The sequence below is a fragment of the Phoca vitulina genome, unplaced genomic scaffold (genome assembly GCF_004348235.1).
Source record: "Phoca vitulina isolate PV1807 unplaced genomic scaffold, GSC_HSeal_1.0 scaffold40, whole genome shotgun sequence".
Classification (NCBI taxonomy): domain Eukaryota; kingdom Metazoa; phylum Chordata; class Mammalia; order Carnivora; family Phocidae; genus Phoca; species Phoca vitulina.
The window spans coordinates 21911466-21930326 of record NW_022589743.1 but is presented as its reverse complement, the minus strand read 5'-3'; the positions used below and the strand labels follow the sequence as shown (position 1 = coordinate 21930326).

At 38.9% G+C, this 18861-nt stretch overlaps 1 protein-coding gene and 2 pseudogenes across 1 annotated transcript in view; 2 read left to right on the top strand and 1 right to left on the bottom strand.

Moving 5' to 3' along the window:
* TAOK1 (TAO kinase 1) overlaps window positions 1-18861 on the bottom strand; it is a 153450-nt gene that overhangs the window by 118933 nt on the left and 15656 nt on the right. The gene's annotated exons all lie outside the window — the stretch shown is intronic.
* On the top strand, window positions 7551-7669 carry LOC116647770 (annotated as a pseudogene).
* Window positions 12713-16187, top strand: LOC116647659 (annotated as a pseudogene).

Below are 18861 nucleotides of genomic sequence, written 5' to 3'. Positions count from 1 at the left end.
CCAACATACTAACTTTTGGCAGTTAACTGGAAGCAATTTAATCTCTCTGACCTCAGCTTTCCCAACTCTACAATAGGGGAAATGGTAATATCTGTGTCATGGAGGTTTTGTAAGGGTCAAATATGTGTAGAGAACATACTGCTCATAACCAGTAAGCACTTCATGCCAAACTCCTCTACTTGCTTTATTTTCTTGTTTATTTTTATTTTTTAAGGTTTTTATTTTAATTCCAGTATAGTTAACACACAGTGTTATAGTAGTTTCAGGTGTACAATATTCAACAATTCCATACCTTACTCAGTGCTCATCATAAGTATACTCCTTAAATCCCCACACCCACCTCCCCTCTGGTAACCCTCAGCTTGTTCACTATAGTTAAGAGTCTGTTTCTTAGTTTATCTCCCTCATTCTTTTTTTTTTCCTTTGCATGTTTCTTAAATTCCACATGAGTAATATCATACGGTATTTGTCTTTCTCTGACTTATTTCACTTAGCATTATACTCTCTAGCTCCATCTATGTTGTTGCAAATGGCAAGATTTCATTCCATTTTATAGCTGAATAATATTCCATTGTATATATATACCACCTCTTTTTTATCCGTTCATCTATCAATGGACACATGGGCTGCTTCCATGCTGCAATAAATATAGGGGTGCATGTAGCCCACTGAATTTGTGTTTTTGTATTTTAAGAGTAAATACCCAGTAGTACAATTACTGGATCATAGGGTAATTCTATTTTTAACTTTTTTTAAAAGTTTTATTTACTGGGGCGCCTGGGTGGCTCAGTTGGTTAAGCGACTGCCTTCGGCTCAGGTCATGATCCTGGAGTCCCGGGATCGGGTCCCGCATCGGGCTCCCTGCTCAGCAGGGAGTCTGCTTCTCCCTCTGACCCTCCCCCCTCTCATGCTCTATATCTCATTCTCTCTCTCAAATAAATAAATAAAATCTTTAAAAAAAAAAAGTTTTATTTACTTAAGTAATCTATACACCCAACATGGGGCTTGAGCCCGAGATCAAGAGTTGTACACTCCTCTAGCTGAACCAGCCAGGCACCCTATTTTTAACCTTTTGAGGAACCTCCATACTGCTTTTCACAGTAGCTGTACCAGTTTGCATTCCCACCAATAGTGCACAAGGGTTCTTCGTAATCCACACCCTTGACAACACTTGTTATTTCTTGCCTTTTTGATTTTAGCCATACTGACAGGTATGAGGTGATATCTCATTGTAGTTTTGATTTGCATTTCCCTGATGATAAGTGATGTTGATGAAGCATCTTTTCATGTGTCTGTTGGCCATCTGTATGTCTTCTTTGGAGAAATGTCTGTTCATGTCTTCTACCCATTATTTCTTTTCTTTTTTTTTTTTGTAAGCTCTATGCCAAGCTGGGGCTTGAACTCATGACCCTGAGATCAAGAGTCACATGCTCTACCAACTGAGCCAGCCAGGCACCCCTCTTCTGCCCATTTTTGAATTGGATTGTTTTTTGGGTGTTTAGTTATATCAGTTCTTTATATATTTTTGGATACTCTTTATCAGATATGTCATTTGCAAATATCTTCTCCCATTCAGTAGGCTGCCACTTAGTTTTTTGATTGTTTCCTTCACCTTGCAGAAGCTTTTTATTTTGATGTTGTCTAAACTCCTCTTTCTTCAATCTCTGGTTATCATCTCCACTGGGAAACTTTTCCCAACCCAATTCTTCTTCCAGGCACAATTAACTGCTTTTATATATATATATATATATATATATATATATATATATATATATATATGTGTGTGTGTGTGTGTGTGTGTGTAACGCTTCTATAAGGTCTGCTTATACTCAATTAACACTTATGTCATCTCACTGTTCTGAACTGTTTACCAATCTATCTCATCCTACTAGTAGGTAGTTCCTTAAAGGCAGAGGCTATCTTATTAATCTTTGAATCTGATGTACTTAACACAATAACTCTGATAGTAGGCATTCAAGAAATATCAGAGTGAATATAGAAATCAGGTAAACAATGAAAAATAAGGTTTTAATACAAGAATTGTGACAGTAAATAAAAAGATTTTATGTACAATTATGTTTTTTTTCAAGTATGGTCTACAGCTACCTGTGTAAAAACTGCCTACTGTATTTTTAAAATGCATACCTCTGGCCCCTCATCAAACCTACATATCTACAATTTTTCATAAATTTTTTTTTTGTAAACCAAAGGTTGAAAGTTGCTAGATTAGCATAACGAATTTATGCAATTACTAAATATAATTTATGAAAATGAATAATACAGTGGTCAAACATTACACTTCAAAGTCCTTAAGAGTAATGAAGTCATTTAATTGAACCTACTACAATTATTTGTAAGCCAAGACTACTGGTAGGTTGTATTCAACATTTTTGAATAGGAGAGTCTGAGGGATAAAATAAAACTGTCTGGAGATTATATCTAATTGGATATTCTCCTTAACCTAGTTTGGAAGTGAAAAGGGGCAACAATTTAAAATATAAACAATTTAACCTATATCAAATTATGCCCAAACCTGAGAAGCACTAATAAACAAAATATAAACTACTTGGATTATTTAGGACATATCTGCTCTCAATTATCTCCATTATATATTCCACTATAGTTAAGATCCACCTTTAAGTTACATTTCTAAGCTTTGTGTCCTCCCTAATATTCCCCCACAAAAAAACCAATTTAACAATACACATATTTTATGACTTTCCTTTCAATCATTACACAACTAATAGATAATCTGTGAACTAATATTTGCAGAGAAAATGAGTCAAAACACAACAAACCCTGCCTTTTTGTCATTTTTTCTTCAAATAGAAGAAAAAGCTCTTGTGAGTTTTCCCAAATCTCAATACAGTTTTCCTTTAATACCTAAAGTACAGTTACAAGATAAAAATTGAATTTTTTTACTGTCAACAAAATCTAGCGTATTGATTAATCTTAGAATCCCTTTCAAAATAAAAATTGAGCCTACTGTGTGACAGAAACAGACTCAGAACAGAATTATAAAAGGTATCTTAGATATCCTTTAAGTCAATATTTACATTATGGATCAGGGCCTGAAAGGTTGAGTGGTTGCCTAAGGTCACACTTACTAACAGAACTAGAATTAAAAATCTAAATTTACTGGGGCACCTGGGTGGCTCAGTCATTAAGCGTCTGCCTTCGGCTCAGGTCACGATCCCAGGGTCCTGGAATCGAGCCCTGCATCCGGCTCCCTGCTCTGCAGGAAGCCTGCTTCTCCCTCTCCCACTCCCCTGCTTGTGTTCCCTCTCTCGCTGTGTCTCTTTCTGTCAAATAAATAAATAAAATCTTTAAAAAAAAAAAATCTAAATTTACTAAATGCAAGGTAATGTCCTGAACTGGATCCTGGAATAGGAAAAAGGACATCAGTGGAAAAATCTGGATAAATCTGAATAAAGTCAATAATTTAGTTAATAGTTTTATATCAATATGAACTTCGTAATTTCAACAAATATATCCACTGTTATATAAAACATTAACAGGGGCGCCTGGGTGGCTCAGTCGTTAAGCGTCTGCCTTCGGCTCAGGTCATGATCCCAGGCTCCTGGGATTGAGCCCCGCATCGGGCTCCCTGCTCTGCGGGGAGCCTGCTTCTCCCTCACCCTCTGCTTGCCTCTCTGCCTACTTGTGCTCTCCCTCTCTCTCTGTCAAATAAATAAAGAAAATCTTTAAAAAAAAAAAAAACATTAACAGAGCAAGCTGGGTGAAAAGTACATGAGAACTCTCTGTACTAATTTTTCCGTAAATCTAAAACTATAAAATAAAATAAAATAAAAATAAAAGGCTTACTTTAAAAACTCTAAATCTAAAACTAATGTCTAATCCAGAATGCTTCCTTTCTATTTGTATAAGATTCCCTAACAGAAAGGCATTAAATTCTAAGTATTCAGAAGTAACAAAATAAAGCACCTCCCAACCAAACACAATCAAAAGAAATCCTCCGTTTTTCTGCTTAACACTGAATTCTTACTATATATTCCAGGCATTTTACTTATTTTATTGAATTCTCACAACTGTCCTAAAGTAATTATCAACCCAAATTATACCTGAGGTTGAAAAAAGTTAAGTAATTTGCTTACTATCACCTAGGCACTTTAGAATCATGTGTACTTGAATGAGCAAGAAGAATCTGCTACTAAATTTTAGAGATTCTATCTTCACAGTGTTTTTCACTGTGATGTGTTTTTCACATCAAAACCTCTTGTCTGTTCTAGAGAAAAAACCTCCCAAACACTTTTTTTTTTTTCAAGATTTTACTTATTTGAGAGAGAGCACAAGCACAAGCAGGGGGGAGGGGCAGAGGGAGAGGAAAAAGATTTCCCGCTGAACAGGGAGCCCAACACGGGGCTCGATCCCAGGACCCTGAGCGAAAGGCAGACACTTAACTGACTGAGCCACCCAGGTGCCCCCAAAACAAGCATTTAAATCTCTAGTCTTTCCCCCTTAATCCATTATGATGTACATCTATAGTTGTCTACTGGCTTCCCAGAATCTACCCCCACTTTTTTTTTTTTTTTTAGATTTTATTTATTTGACAGAGAGAAACACAGCGAGAGAGGGAACACAAGCAGGGGGAGTGGGAGAGGGAGAAGCAGACTTCCTGCAGGGCAGAGACCCCGATGCGGGACTCGATCCCAGGACCCTGGGATCATGACCTGAGCCGAAGGCAGACACTTAACGACTGAGCCACCCAGGCACCCCTACCCCCCCTTTTTAGTAAAGGAACTGATTTCCTTCTGGGAAATTACCTCTCCTCTACCTAGATAGGACTATGCATAAATATGCCTAGTTCTGGGGCACCTGACTGGCTCAGTTAGTAGAGCATGTGACTCTTAATCCTGGGGTTGTTGAGTTTGAGCCCCATAGTGTGTAGAGATTATTTAAAAAAATAAGATTTTAAAAATAATAAGTAAATAAATAGCCCTAGTTCTGCCCTCATAGATGATTGGACATGAACCCTACTAAGCAAATCCCACTCTCTGTTCTCAAGGATCCTAAATCTTGAGCAAAATGAGACAAGTTTGGGGGTGAAATGGGTGCCACTAATTTATTCCGGTGGCCTGTTTAGACTGTCAATTCATGGGGCGCCTGGGTGGCTCAGTTGATTAAGTGTCCAACTCTTGGTTCCCTGGCTCAGGCAAGGGTTGTGAGATCAAGCCCCACATGGGGCTCTACGCTGGGTGTCGAGCCTGCTTAAGATTCTCTCTCCCGCTCCCTCTGTTCCTACCCTCCAAGCACCTGCTTATGCTCTCTCCCTCTCTCTCAAAAACAAACAAACAAACAAACAAAAATGTCAATTCATTCCTGTTATCAACATCCCAGGAACTCCCAGACTGACTCTCCAACCTTCCTTTTATGTCTATGAGCAAATTAGTAGCCTTACAATAAGTTTCTTTTCTCCTTAAGACAATGTCACTTTTCTGCCGACAAACAAAGACTCTAATGGATACAGCACCCTTGACTCATTTAAGATCTCTAAATCATCTCGAAAGTATAACTCAATCCTCCTGCTCAAAAATCTGAAATGACCCACAACTTCCCACTATTACACTCTTCTCTAGGGAGACTTTTCAGGGTTCTCCCGATTTGGGTCCAATCAACATTTCTGAACTTATTTCTCACCAATGGCATCACATATACTAGCGCTGTCTTCTCCACTTGGAATGCTATCCCACCATCTTTGCCTATAAATCTTATCCACCATTCCAAATCTACTTCAATTATTCCCTTGTGTGTAAATTTTTATCAATTCCACTAACACACCAAAATATTGTAAAAAAAAAAAAAATCCCCATGCCACTTTGCAGCTATTTTATTCCATATTCTGCACTTATTCCTGTATGGATTATATTCTTCCACTGACCCCACTAACTCTTCCAAAAGGCAAAAGGAGTAGAAATATGTCAAGTACGTGCTGTCACAATTCAATCAAGAATAGTATCTCCAGGGCGCCTGGGTGGCTCAGTTGGTTAAGTGTCTGCCTTGAGCTCGGGTCATGATCCCAGGGTCCTGGGATCAAGCCCCACATCGGGCTCCCTGCTCAGTGGGCAGCCTGCTTCTCCCTCTGCCTACCACTCCCCCTGCTTGTATGCTCTGTCGAATAAATAAAATCTTAAAAAAAAAAGAATAGCATCACCAGGGGCACCTGGCTGGCTCAGTCAGAGAAGCACACGACTCTTGGTCTCAGGGTTTTAAGTTCAAGCCCCAAGTTGAGTGTAGAGACTACCTAAATAAATAAACTTAAAAAAAAAAAAGATAATATTACAATATTGGCTATAATATTATGAAAAAATTTAAACCAATCAAATTGTTTTTGAGAATTGGTGTATGCAAATTTGGGATCAACTTCTGCTTCTGAGCAATGATAGAGTAAATGGGACAGGATTTATTTTCCTGTCATAAGACCTGAAGAACTGGGAAAATATAAAATTCCTTTTTAGGCACTGAACAAGAGGCAAGACATGACCATAACCTCTGAGAGAAGTAAAACAAGGTAAGTTCTATAGTTACTGGCTTTCTACCTAAAAACACTTTCCAGAATGCAGCACAGGCAAAGGGATTCCAAGTAAAGCACAGCACTCTCTGAGCTACGAAGACCAAGAGTTTAGGAGGGCCAAGCCAACCGAAATAGAGAAAGTGGACTTTCTAGAGAAAAAATTCCAGAACTGTTTAGGGGATGCCTTCCAGTATTTTGCTGAATTAAGTTCCACATGCACAGGGTGAAACTCTGATAAGGCCAGGCAAAGAACAATTACCAGGGAGCTAAACTCCCAGAAGTCACACAGGCTGGAAGATGTCTGAGTTCCAACTCAACCACAATGGAGGGTCCTTGTTGAAGACTTATGGCACTCAGGAGAGACCCCCAAAAGGGTCATAACTTAATAGTAAAGCTAAATTAAGGGTTCTAGAGGGGAGGGGGGTGGGAGGATGGGTTAGCCTGGTGATGGGTATTGAGGAGGGCACGTTCTGCATGGAGCACTGGGTGTTATGCACAAACAATGCATCATGGAACACTATATCTAAAACTAATGATGTAATGTATGGGGATTAACATAACAATAAAAAAATTTAAAAAAAAATAGTAAAGCTAAATTAGCCCTAGTATAAAGACTACTCTAAATTTACCTTAGTGAAGCTTAAAAACAACCCTGAAGGGATTAAACTGATCCACAAGTAACTGCCCATCAGAACAAAGTTTAACATTATTTATTTATTTTTTTATTTTTTTAAAGATTTTATTTATTTATTTGAGAGAGAGAATGAGATAGAGAGAGCATGAGAAGGGGGAGGGTCAGAGGGAGAAGCAGACTCCCCGCCGAGCAGGGAGCCCGATGCGGGACTCGATCCCAGGACTCCACGATCATGACCTGAGCTGAAGGCAGTGGCTTAACCACCTGAGCCACCCAGGCGCCCCAAAGTTTAACATTCTTTAAAAATAGACAAAAAATTCAGCATAAAAAGAAAAAAGTGACAACATACTAAACTCAATCAAAAATTAAAAGACATACCAAAAAGTGCTGGCTTCAGCAGCACATGTACTAAAATTACAACGATACGGAGAATATTAGCATGGCTTCTGTGCAAGGATGTCATGCAAATTCATGAAGCCATTCATAAAAAAAAAAAAATTTTTTTTTAATGCAGGGTGCCTGGCTGGCTCAGTCAGTGGAGCATGCGATTCTTGATCTCAGAGTTGTAAGTTCAAGTCCCATATTGGGTGTAAAGATTACTTAAAAATAAGATCTTTTAAAAAATGCAAATTAAAAAAGAAAGACATACCAAAAATCCCAGGAAATGTTATCCATAACTGGCAGAAAAACTGATCAACAAAAATAGACCTCAGAATGAAAGAGAAATTAGCAGAAAAGGGCATTAAATTAGTTATTCTAAATACCTATAAGCATTTAAATAATAACATATACATAATGAGGAGAGAAAAGAGGAAAAAAACCGAAACAGAACAAAATGGAAATTCAAAGGATGAAAAATACAATTCAGAAATTTAAAAATATACTAGATGGGACTAATAGCATATGTGACACTGAAGAAAACACATAAATTTTTAAAAGATCCATTAATAAGAAGACATGAAAATAAGAACTAACCGGGCACCTGGGTGGCTCAGTTGGTTAAGCGACTGCCTTCAGCTCAGGTCATGATCCTGGAGTCCCGGGATCAAGTCCCACATCGGGCTCCCTGCTCAGCAGGGAGTCTGCTTCTCCCTCTGACCCTACCCCCTCTCATGCTCTCTCTCTCTCATTCTCTCTCTCTCTCAAATAAATAAATAAAAATCTTAAAAAAAAAAAAGAAAATAAGAACTAACCATATAACAGCACAGACGGAAAAAAAATGCATAGGATCACAGTGACTGCGGGACGATATTAAGTGGTCTAACATAAATGCAATTAGAGTACCACATAAGAGGGTGAACTAAAAAAAATTATTAGAAGAAATAATGACCAAAATTTAATTTTGATGGAAACTATAATCCCACAGATTCAAGAAACTCAATAAACACCTCTAGGATAACTTCAAATCAAGACGAAAGTACATCATAGTAAACTTACTGAAAAATCAATAATAAGGGTGCCTGAGTGGCTCAGTCGTTAAGCGTCTGCCTTCAGCTCTGGTCATGATCCCAGGGTCCTGGGATCGAGCCCCGCATCGGGCTCCCTGCTCCGCGGGAAGCCTGCTTCTCCCTCTCCCACTCCCCCTGCTTGTGTTCCTGCTCTCACTATCTCTCTCTGTCAAATAAATAAATAAAATCTTAAAAAAAAAAAAATCAATAATGAAATAAGTCTTAAGACTAGTCAGAGAAAAAAAGACATGTTTCCTACAGAGAAACAAAAATAAGAATGACTGCTGAATTCTCATCTGAAATTGTGCAAGTCAAAAACATAATGGCATGACATCTTTCATGTACTAAAAAAATTGTCAATCTAGACTATCATATACGGTAAAAAATATACTTTAAAATTGAAGGTGAGGGGCGCCTGGGTGACTCAGTCGTTGGGCATCTGCCTTCAGCTCAGGTCATGATCCCAGGGTCCTGGGATCGAGCCCCACATCGGGCTCCCTGCTCAGCGGGAAGCCTGCTTCCCCCTCTCCTACCCCCCTTGCTTGTGTTCCCTCTCTCGCTGTGTCTCTCTCTGTCAAATAAATATATAAAATCTTTTAAATAAATAAATAAATAAAATAAAATTGAAGGTGATTCTACACACCTATCAGAATGGCTAAAATAAAAAAAAATTATAACACCAAATGCTATGAAATAAGCTAGTCACAAAAGGCCAAATATGTTTGATTCCTTTCAAATACTATTTAATTCCCAGGGCCTGGGAGGGGCAGGGAATGAGGAATAAGTGTGTAATTGATACAGAATTTTAACTGGGGAAAGATAAAAAGTTTTAGAAATGGATGGTAGAGAAGGTTGCACAACAATGTCAATGTACTTAATGCCACAGAACTATACATTTTTTTTTTAAGATTTTCTTTATTTGACAGAGAGAGAGAGAGAAGGAGAGAACAAGCAGGGGAAGCGGGAGAGGGAGAAGCAGGCTGAGCAGGGAGCCTCACTCAAGGCTCAATCCTAGGACCCTGGGATCATGACCTGAGCTGAAGGCAGACGGTTAACTGACAGAGCCACCCAGACACCCCACACAGAACTATACACTTAAAAATGGCTAAAATGGTAAATTTTATGCTACATATATTTCCCACAATTAAAAAAAAAAGGCTAGTGAAGATATGAAAAAACTAGATTACTCACATATCGTTAGTAGAAATGTAAAGATATTATTTATTTGAGAGAGAGAGAGAGAGAAACAGAGCACAAAATGCGAGGGAGGGGAAGGGGCAAAGGGAGAGGCAGAGAGAGAGAATCTCAAGCAGACTCCATGCCCAGCGTGGAGCCCAGTGCAGGGTTCAATCCCACAACACTGAGATCATGACCTGAGCTGAAACCAAGAGTCCAACCCTCAACCGAATGAGCCACCCAGGCTCCCCTCACTAGTAAAAATGTAAACTGTTACAGACACTCTAGAAAAGTATGGCAGTTTCTTACAAAACTAAACATGTGTGTGGTATATGACCCAACAACTGAATTCTCGGATATTTATCCCAGATAGCAAAACTTACGTTCACACAAAAACCTACACCATTTGTATGCCTGTACTTCATTTGTAGTAACAAAAAACTGGGAAACACCCAAATAGCTTTTAGTAGGTAAATGGTTAAACAAAACATGGTACATACATACCATAAACAACTACTTTGCAATAAGAACAAACCACTGGTACATTTAACAACTTAAATGAATCTCAAGCAAATCATGCTAAGTGAAAAAAAGCTTATTTCACACACTCCCTAAACGTCAAAATTGTACAGATGAAGAACACAAGTGATTTCTAGGGGTTCGGGAGGGTAAGGGAGAGAGGCAGCTGTGACAATAAGGGTAGCACAAGTGATCCTTGTGATGGAATTATTCTGTATTGACTGTGGTAGCTGTCATAGGAATCTACACATGTGATAAAACTGCACAGAACTAAATATATACACAAATTCACACACAGGGGTGCCTGGGTGGCTCAGTCGGTTGAGCAACTGCCTTCGGCTCAGGTCATGATCCCAGGATCCTGGGATCGAGCCCCACGTTGGGCTCTCTGCTCAGCGGGGAGCCTGCTTCTCCCTCTCGCCGCTCCCCCTGCCTGTGCTCTCTCTCTCAAATGAATAAAATCTTTAAAAAAACAAGAGTGCTGTGTATTGTTTAAGACTGATGAATCACAGACCTGTACTCCTGAAACAAATAATACATTATATGTTAATAAAAAAAAGGAAAAAAATAAAGTAAAATTGGGATACAAAAAATAAAAAATAAAAAAACAAACACACACAAAGGAGTGTAGGCAAAACTGGTGAAATTTGAATAAGGTCAAGTGAACTCTATCAATGTCAATTTCCTACTTGTGATACTACACTATAGTTACCCAAGATATTACCACTGGGGGAAGCTGGGCGAAGAGTCGACAAGATCTCTCTGTATTATTTCTCATAATTGCATGTGAACCTACAGTTACATCAAACAAAAGGGTTTCTTTCAATTAAGGTGAAATAATTATCAAGCAAAATATGTGAGAATTCATTAACAGCAGATGTGCACTATAAGAAATGTTAAAGTCGGGGCGCCTGGGTGGCTCAGTTAAGCGTCTGCCTTCAGCTCAGGTCATGATCCCGGGGTCCTGGGATGGAGCCCCGCATCCAGCTCCCTGCTGAGTGAAGAGCCTGCTTCTCCCTCTTCTCGCCTCTCTGCTCGTGCTCTCCCTCTTGCTATCTCTCTCTCTTTCTCAAAAAAATAAATGAAATCTTTAAAAAAAAAAAAAAGAATACAGGAGTACATACCCAAAATTGAAAGCAGGTGCTCAAAGAGATACGTGTATACCACTGTTCACAGCAGCAATATTCACAATAGCCAAAAGGTAGAAACAACCCAAAATCTATCAATAAATGAATAAACAGGGGCACCTGGAGAGCTCAGTTGGTTGGGCATCCGACTCTTGATTTCGGCTCAGGTCATGATCTCAGGGTCATAGGACTGAGCCCCACCTGGGCTCTGCACTCAGTGTAGAGTCTGCTTGAGATTCTCTCTCCCTCTCCTTCTGCCCCTCCCCCATCTCTCTCTCTCTCTCAAATAAATAAATCTTTGAAAAAATAGATGAATAAACAAATGAACACGTGAGATACACACACACATTCCTTTTCAACCTTTTAAAAAGGAATGAAATTCTAAGATATGCAACTATACAGAGAGCCATGAAAACATTATGCTAAGTGAAATAAGCCCAGACACAAAAGAACAAATACTGTATGACTCCACTTATATTAGCTACCTAGAAAATGCAAATTCATAGAGACAGAAACAACAGAGTAAGTTACCAGGCCCAGGGAAGGTGGGGATGGGATTGGAGCTGTTCTTTAATGAACACACAGAGTCTGTTTTGGATGGTAAAAAAAAGTTCTAGAGATGAATGATGGCAATGGTTACACAACACTCTGCACGTAATGCCACTGAACTATATACTTTAAAATTGTTAAAATGGTTCATTTTATGTAATTTTAACACAATTGGGGTTTTTTTGTTTTTTTTTTTAAAGATTTTATTTATTTATTTGACAGAGAGAGACAAAGCCAGAGAAGGAACACAAGCAGGGGGGAATGGGAGAGGGAGAAGCAGGCTTCCCGCTGAGCCGGGAGCCTGATGCGGGGCTCAATCCCAGGACCCTGAGATCATGACCTGAGCCAAAGGCAGATGCTTTAACGACTGAGCCACCCAGGCGCCCCGACACAATTGTTTAAAGAATGATGAAGTGTTACCAAAGATGAAAAGGGATTATTTCAAAATGAGAAAAGGACAGTTCAAGAATATACAATAATCTTGAGCACCTGGGTGGATCAGTTGGTTAAGCATCTGCCTTCGGCTAAGATCATGATCTCAGAGTCCTGGGACAGAGCCCTGTGCTGGGCTCCCTGCTCAGCAGGGAGTCTTGCTTCTCCCTCTCCCTGTGCACCCTTCCTACTCATGCCCTCTCTCTCTCCCTCAAATAAATAAAATCTTTAAAAATTTTTTAAAAATTAAAAAATAAAAATATACAATTCTAAATGTGTATGTACCTAATAAAACTTCAAAATACATGAAGAAAAACTGACAAAACTGAAAAGAAAAAGACAAATTATGGTTATTTCAACATTACTCTATAATTGAGCAAACAGGTACAGAAAATCAATAGGTATACAGAAACTTAACACTCAAATAACTTGACCTAATTCACATTTATAAAGCACTCCATCCAACAAAGAATACACATTCCTTTCAAGTGCTTATGGAACATTAACCAATGTTCCAAACTAGACCATACACTGGGCCATAAAACAAGTCTCAACAAATAGAAAGAATTACAGTGCATTCTCTGACCCACAGAATTAGAAATTAAATTAGAGGAGTATTCCTAAATATTTAGAAATCAAACAATTCTAAATAACAAATGGCAGGGTATCAAAGCTGCTGCCACCAAGTCTGAATCCAATGCTGCCCGCCGGCCCACCTGCCTACCAGACATGTACCCCGATTCCATATGGTTCTAAATCCAATATGGCAACTCTCAAGGATCAGTGGATTCAGAATCTTTATAAAGACTATACCCCCCAGAATAAAATTACAGTTGTTGGGGCTGGTGCTGTTGGCACGGCCCATGCTATCAGTCTCTTAATGAAGGACTTGGAGATGAACTTGCTCTTGTGGATGTCATGGAAGACAAACTGAAGGGAGATATGATGGCTCTCCAACATGGCAGCCTTTACCTTATACCAAAAATTGTCTCTGGCAAAGACTATAACATGACTGCAAACTCCAATCTGGTTATTATCACAGTTGGGGCATGTCAGCAAGACAGAGAAAGCCACCTTAATTTGGCCCAGCATAAAGGGAACATCTTTAAATTCATCATTCCTAATACTGTAAAATACAGCCTAAACTGCAAGTTGCTTGTTGTTTCCAATCCAGTAGATATCGTGACATACGGCTTGGAAGATAAGCAGCTTTCCCAAAATACCTTTTTACTGGAAGTGGTTGCAATCTGGATTCAGTCCAATTCCATTACCTAATGGGGGAAAGGCTGGGAGTTCACTCATTAACTGTCATGGGTCGGTACCTGGGGAGCATGGAGACTCTAGTGTACCTGTATGGAGTAAATGTTGCTGGTGTCTCCCCAGAAAAATCTGTGCCCTGACTTTGGCACTGATACAGATAAGCAACAGTGGAAAGAGGTTCACAAACAGGTAGTCGACAGTGCCTATGAGGTGATCAAACTGAAAGACTACACATCCTGGGCCACAAGACTGTGGCAGATTTGGCAGAAAGTATAATGAAGAATCTTCTTTGGTGGGTGCATCCAATTTTTACCATGATTAAGGGTCGCTATGGAATAAAAGATGATGCCTTCCTCTGTGTTCCTTGCATCTTGGGACAGAATGGAATCTCAGATGTAGTGAAAGTGAATCTGATGCCTGAGACAGAGGCCCATTTGAAGAAGAGTGCAGATACACTTTGGGGGTAATCCAAAAAGAGCTGCTGTTTTGAAGTTTTCTAATGTTGTACCACTTCACTGTCTATGCTACAACAGGATTTTAGTTGGAGGTTGTGTATATTATTGTCCTTATTATCGGTTTAACACTCTAGTAATATTAAAATGACCCAGGAAAAACATCAGTTTCCTAAAGTTACAAATAGGAATAGTTCACAAAACCCTGCAGCCATATCCTGATGTTAGATGATACCTATCTCGTGTAGTCTTGAATTGGTTAATGTAAAATAGTTCCACCACCTCAGAGACACCACTGCCAGTGTTGCATATGCTGCAGTTGCTCTTCAAACCAGGTATGTAGTTACTGTGTGTTATTTAACTCCTTGTCCCTTCATCCAACATGTCTAGTCCAACCACATCCTGGGATGCTTGAAACACTCTCCCTCTGCCCCTCCCTGCTTCGAGAGAGAGAGAGAGAGAGAGAGAGAGAGAGAGAAAGAAAGGAAGAAAGAAAGAAAGAAAGGAAGGAAGGAAGGAAAGAGTGAGCGAGCGAATGGACATCAGTTCTATGTAAACTCGTCTAGCATATAAACACTTACCAATTTAACTTATGAAGTCAACAATACCATGATACCAAAACCAGACATGAATAAGAAATCTATAGACCAGTATTTCCCCAGGATATGAATGCAAAAACTCTGAACAAAATATCAGCAAGTAGAAGCCAGCAACTTATGAAAATAATAATGTATCATCACACCAAGTGGAATTCATCCCTGGAGTGAAAATCAATCAATATAGCTCAGTATATTAGACTTAAGAAGCATAATCATATGATTTCAGTAGAGGCAAAAAAAAAGCATTTGACAAAGTTCAATTCATTCCTGACAAAAACTCCCAGCAAACTGAACATAGAAGAAACTTCCTTAACTTGATAAAGAATATCTGTAAGAGCCCTACAGTTAATATCATATGTAATGAGGATATCTACTCTCACCACATCTATTCAAGATTGTACTGAAGGATCTAGCCAGTGCAATAAGGCAAAAAAAAAGGAGGAGGAGGAGGAAGGAAGGGCATGCATTCACATTGGAAAGGAAGAAATAAAACGGTCTTTAATCATAAACATAACTGTCTACTTAGGAAATCTCAAATAATCTATAAAATAGCTACCTGAACTTAGTACTAAGTGAATTTACCAAGGTTGCAAAATACAAAGTCAATACACAAAAATCAATTGTATTTTACACAGTATTAACAAAATTGAAATTTGGAGGAAAAAAAGTAACATTTACAATAACTTCAAAAATCTTCAAATACTTAGGGATAAATATGTACAATATTTGTATGCTGATAACTATGAAGCACTGGTGACAGAAATAAAAAATAAACTAAATAAATGGAGAGATATACCCTAGTGGTAGATTGGAAGACTTGATATCGTTAAACGGTCAATGCTCTCCAAAATGACAACTCAAGTTGTCCTGCAAATGAAGGAGGGGGATGTCCTCAAATTCCTTGCAGCAGGAACCCACTTAGGTGGGTTGACTTCCAAACGGAACAGTACAACTACAAAAGGAAGAGTGATGGCATCTACACCATAAATCTGAACAGAACCTGAGAGAAGCTTCTGCTGGCAGCTTGTGCTATTGTTACCACTGAAAACCCAGCTGATGTCAGGGTCATATCATCCAGGAATACTGGCCAGCAAGCTGTACTGATGTTTGCGGCTGCTACTGGAGCCACTCCTACTGCTGGCCGCTTCACTCTGGAAACATTCACTAACCAGATCCAGGCAGCCTCCTGGGAGCCAGGACTTTTGGTGGTTACTGATCCCAGGGCTGACCACCAGACTCTCACAGAGGCATCTTATATTAACCTGCCTACCATCATTCATTAAGTCTTAAGCTGCTCTTCCACAAAGGCAATAAATGGAAATAATGGAAAATAAAGTTTCTTAAAACAAAACAAAATAAAAACAAATAAATAAAAGACCTAAATGTAAAACCTCACACTTTAGAATTTCTATATGAAAGTACTAAACAAAAAATTTTTTGTGACCTTAGTTTATGCAAAGATTTCTTAGATATAAAACCAAAAACACAACCCATAAAAGAAACTGATAAACCAAACTTCATCAAAATTGAAAACTTCTGTGCTTTTAAAGATAATATTAAGAAAATAAAAAACGAGCCTGAGAGAAAAGATTTGCAAAACACGTATCTAATAGGGGTGCCTGGGTGGCTCAGTGGTTAAACATCTGCCTTCGGCTCAGGTCATGATCCCAGGGTCCTGGGATCGAGCCCCGCATCGGGCTTCCTGCTCAGCGGGAAGCCTGCTTCTCCCTCTCCCACTCCCCCTGCTTGTGTTCCCTCTCTTGATGTCTCTGTCAAACAAATAAATAAAATCTTTTTTAAAAAAAAGTATCTAATAAAGGGCTTAAACCTAAATATATAAAGATTCATAACTAAGTAATAACAAACAGCCCAATTTTAAAATGGCGGGGAGGGGCAAATAATTTGAACAGACAGCTAAAGAAGAAATACACATCGCAAATAAGCACAGAAGAGACATCAAGGAAATGCAAATCAAAATCTGATGAGCCTCTTCCCCATTTAAGGGATGGGCTAAACTTAGTGACTCACTTCCAAAGAAATAGAGGAGGGAAAGAGCAAAATAGTAACTTCACAGTAGTGAAACCTGGTAAACACTACATTTACCAAGTGAGGAAGGCTAGTATCATCAGTGTTGTCACGTGGACATTATGTACCTCCCGATAGGATGTCTGGGGAAGACACTACACATCCACGATATTCCTTCCAAAAACCCATCACCTCAGGCTAATCAGGAGAAAAATATCAGACAAAACTAGATGGGAGACATTCTTCAAGATACGTAGCCAACGGGCGCCTGGGTAGCTCAGTCGGTTGGGCGTCTGCCTTCGGCTCAGGTCATGATCCCAGGGTCCTGGGATCGAGCCCCGCATCGGGCTCCCTGCTCCGTGGGAAGCCTTCTTCTCCCTCTCCCACTCCCCCTGCTTGTGTTCCCTCTCTCACTGTCTCTCTCTCTGTCAAATAAATAAATTAAATCTTTAAAAAAAAAAAAAAACTAATCCTGAGAAAACACTAAACATGCCCAAATTGAGAGACATATTAAAAATAACTGACCAATACTCAGCAAGTGTCAACATTAAAAAAAAAAGTGTCAAGGTCATAAAAGACAAGGTACCATCACAGATTAAAGACCAAAGACATAACAAACTGTAGTGTGAGATCCTCAAACTGAGAAGAGTTATTAGTGAAAAAAGTAGTAAAATTCAAGTAAGGACTAAGGTTAAGTTCATAATATTATACCAATGTTGATTTCCTTGTCTTGGTAATTATTCTATGATTATATAAGATTAGGGTTGAAAGGCATATCTTAACATTCTACTAACTTTGCAACTTTTCTGTAAGCCTAAAATTATTACAAAAAAATGTTTAAACACATTATAGTATATCAGTTAAAAAGCTGGAAAAAAATGTAAAAAAAAATGCCCGATTCTAGTGAAATCTCCAAAGTTATAATAATCCCTGATAACTGAGAGGTATGTATTAAAATGATATCCCAGCACTTACTTTGATTTCTATAATTAATCCAATAGAAGAAATATTAAATTTTCACAATACTTACTCCTTCACAATTAATGAATTTTTTTTTAAGATTTATGTATTTATTGGGGCGCCTGAGTGGCTCAGTTAAGTGTCTGTCTTTGGCTCAGGTCATGATTCCAGAGTCCTGGGATCGAGCCCCACATCGGGCTCCTTGCTTAGTGGAGAGCCTGCTTCTCTCCCTCTGCTGCTCCCCCTGCTTGTTTTCTGTCAAATAAATAAATAAAATCTTAAAAAAAAAAAGATTTATTTATTTGACAGAGAGGGAGAGAGAGAGCAGGGGGAGGGGCAAAGGGAGACAGAGAGACTCTTAAGCAGACTCTGCGCTGAGCACAGAGCTTGACTCAGGGAGATCTCACCACCCTGAGATCATGACCTGAGGGGAAACCAAGAGTCAGATGCTCATGTGACTGCGCCACCCAGACGCCCCCCACAGTTAATGAATTTTTATGACATGCCAGAATATTAGCAAATGAGAGACGCATTTTATTCTAAGCAATTACTGTAATAGCTCTTTAAGTAAAAGGACAATCACAAAAAAAAAAAAAAAAAGCAAAACATCGGTTAAAAAAATGTAAAAATTTAGAATATCAGTTATCATATATTGAAAGAAATAATTATCATAGCAAATAATTAAAGTTTAATAATGCTCCATGTTCCAATGTCCAAATATACACAGTAACTCATGGGGGAAAAGGTACTACAAGAAGATCAAGCTTTCTTCTATCAAGCTTAAACCACTTGCTTTCATTTGATTTAACTAGACAATATCAAAACCAACCAGTAAACCAAAATAGGCATAATTCATTCAATATTTACTACGACTTTACCAATTCCTAGATGCTGGGGATTCAGAGATGATTAAATGGCAAAGGCAAATAAAGGAACAACTGCAATCTCATTTAACAAATATTCATTAAATAATAAAAGATGAATGAAAGATAACCCCGCCTTGGGGCCATGGGTGGCTCATGGAGTTACGTGTCGGATGCTTGATTTCATTCAGGTCATGATCCCGGCGTTGTGACATGAGCCCTGCGTGGGGCTCTGCACTCAGTGGGGATTCACTTGAGATTCTCTCTCCCTCTCCGTTCCCCTGC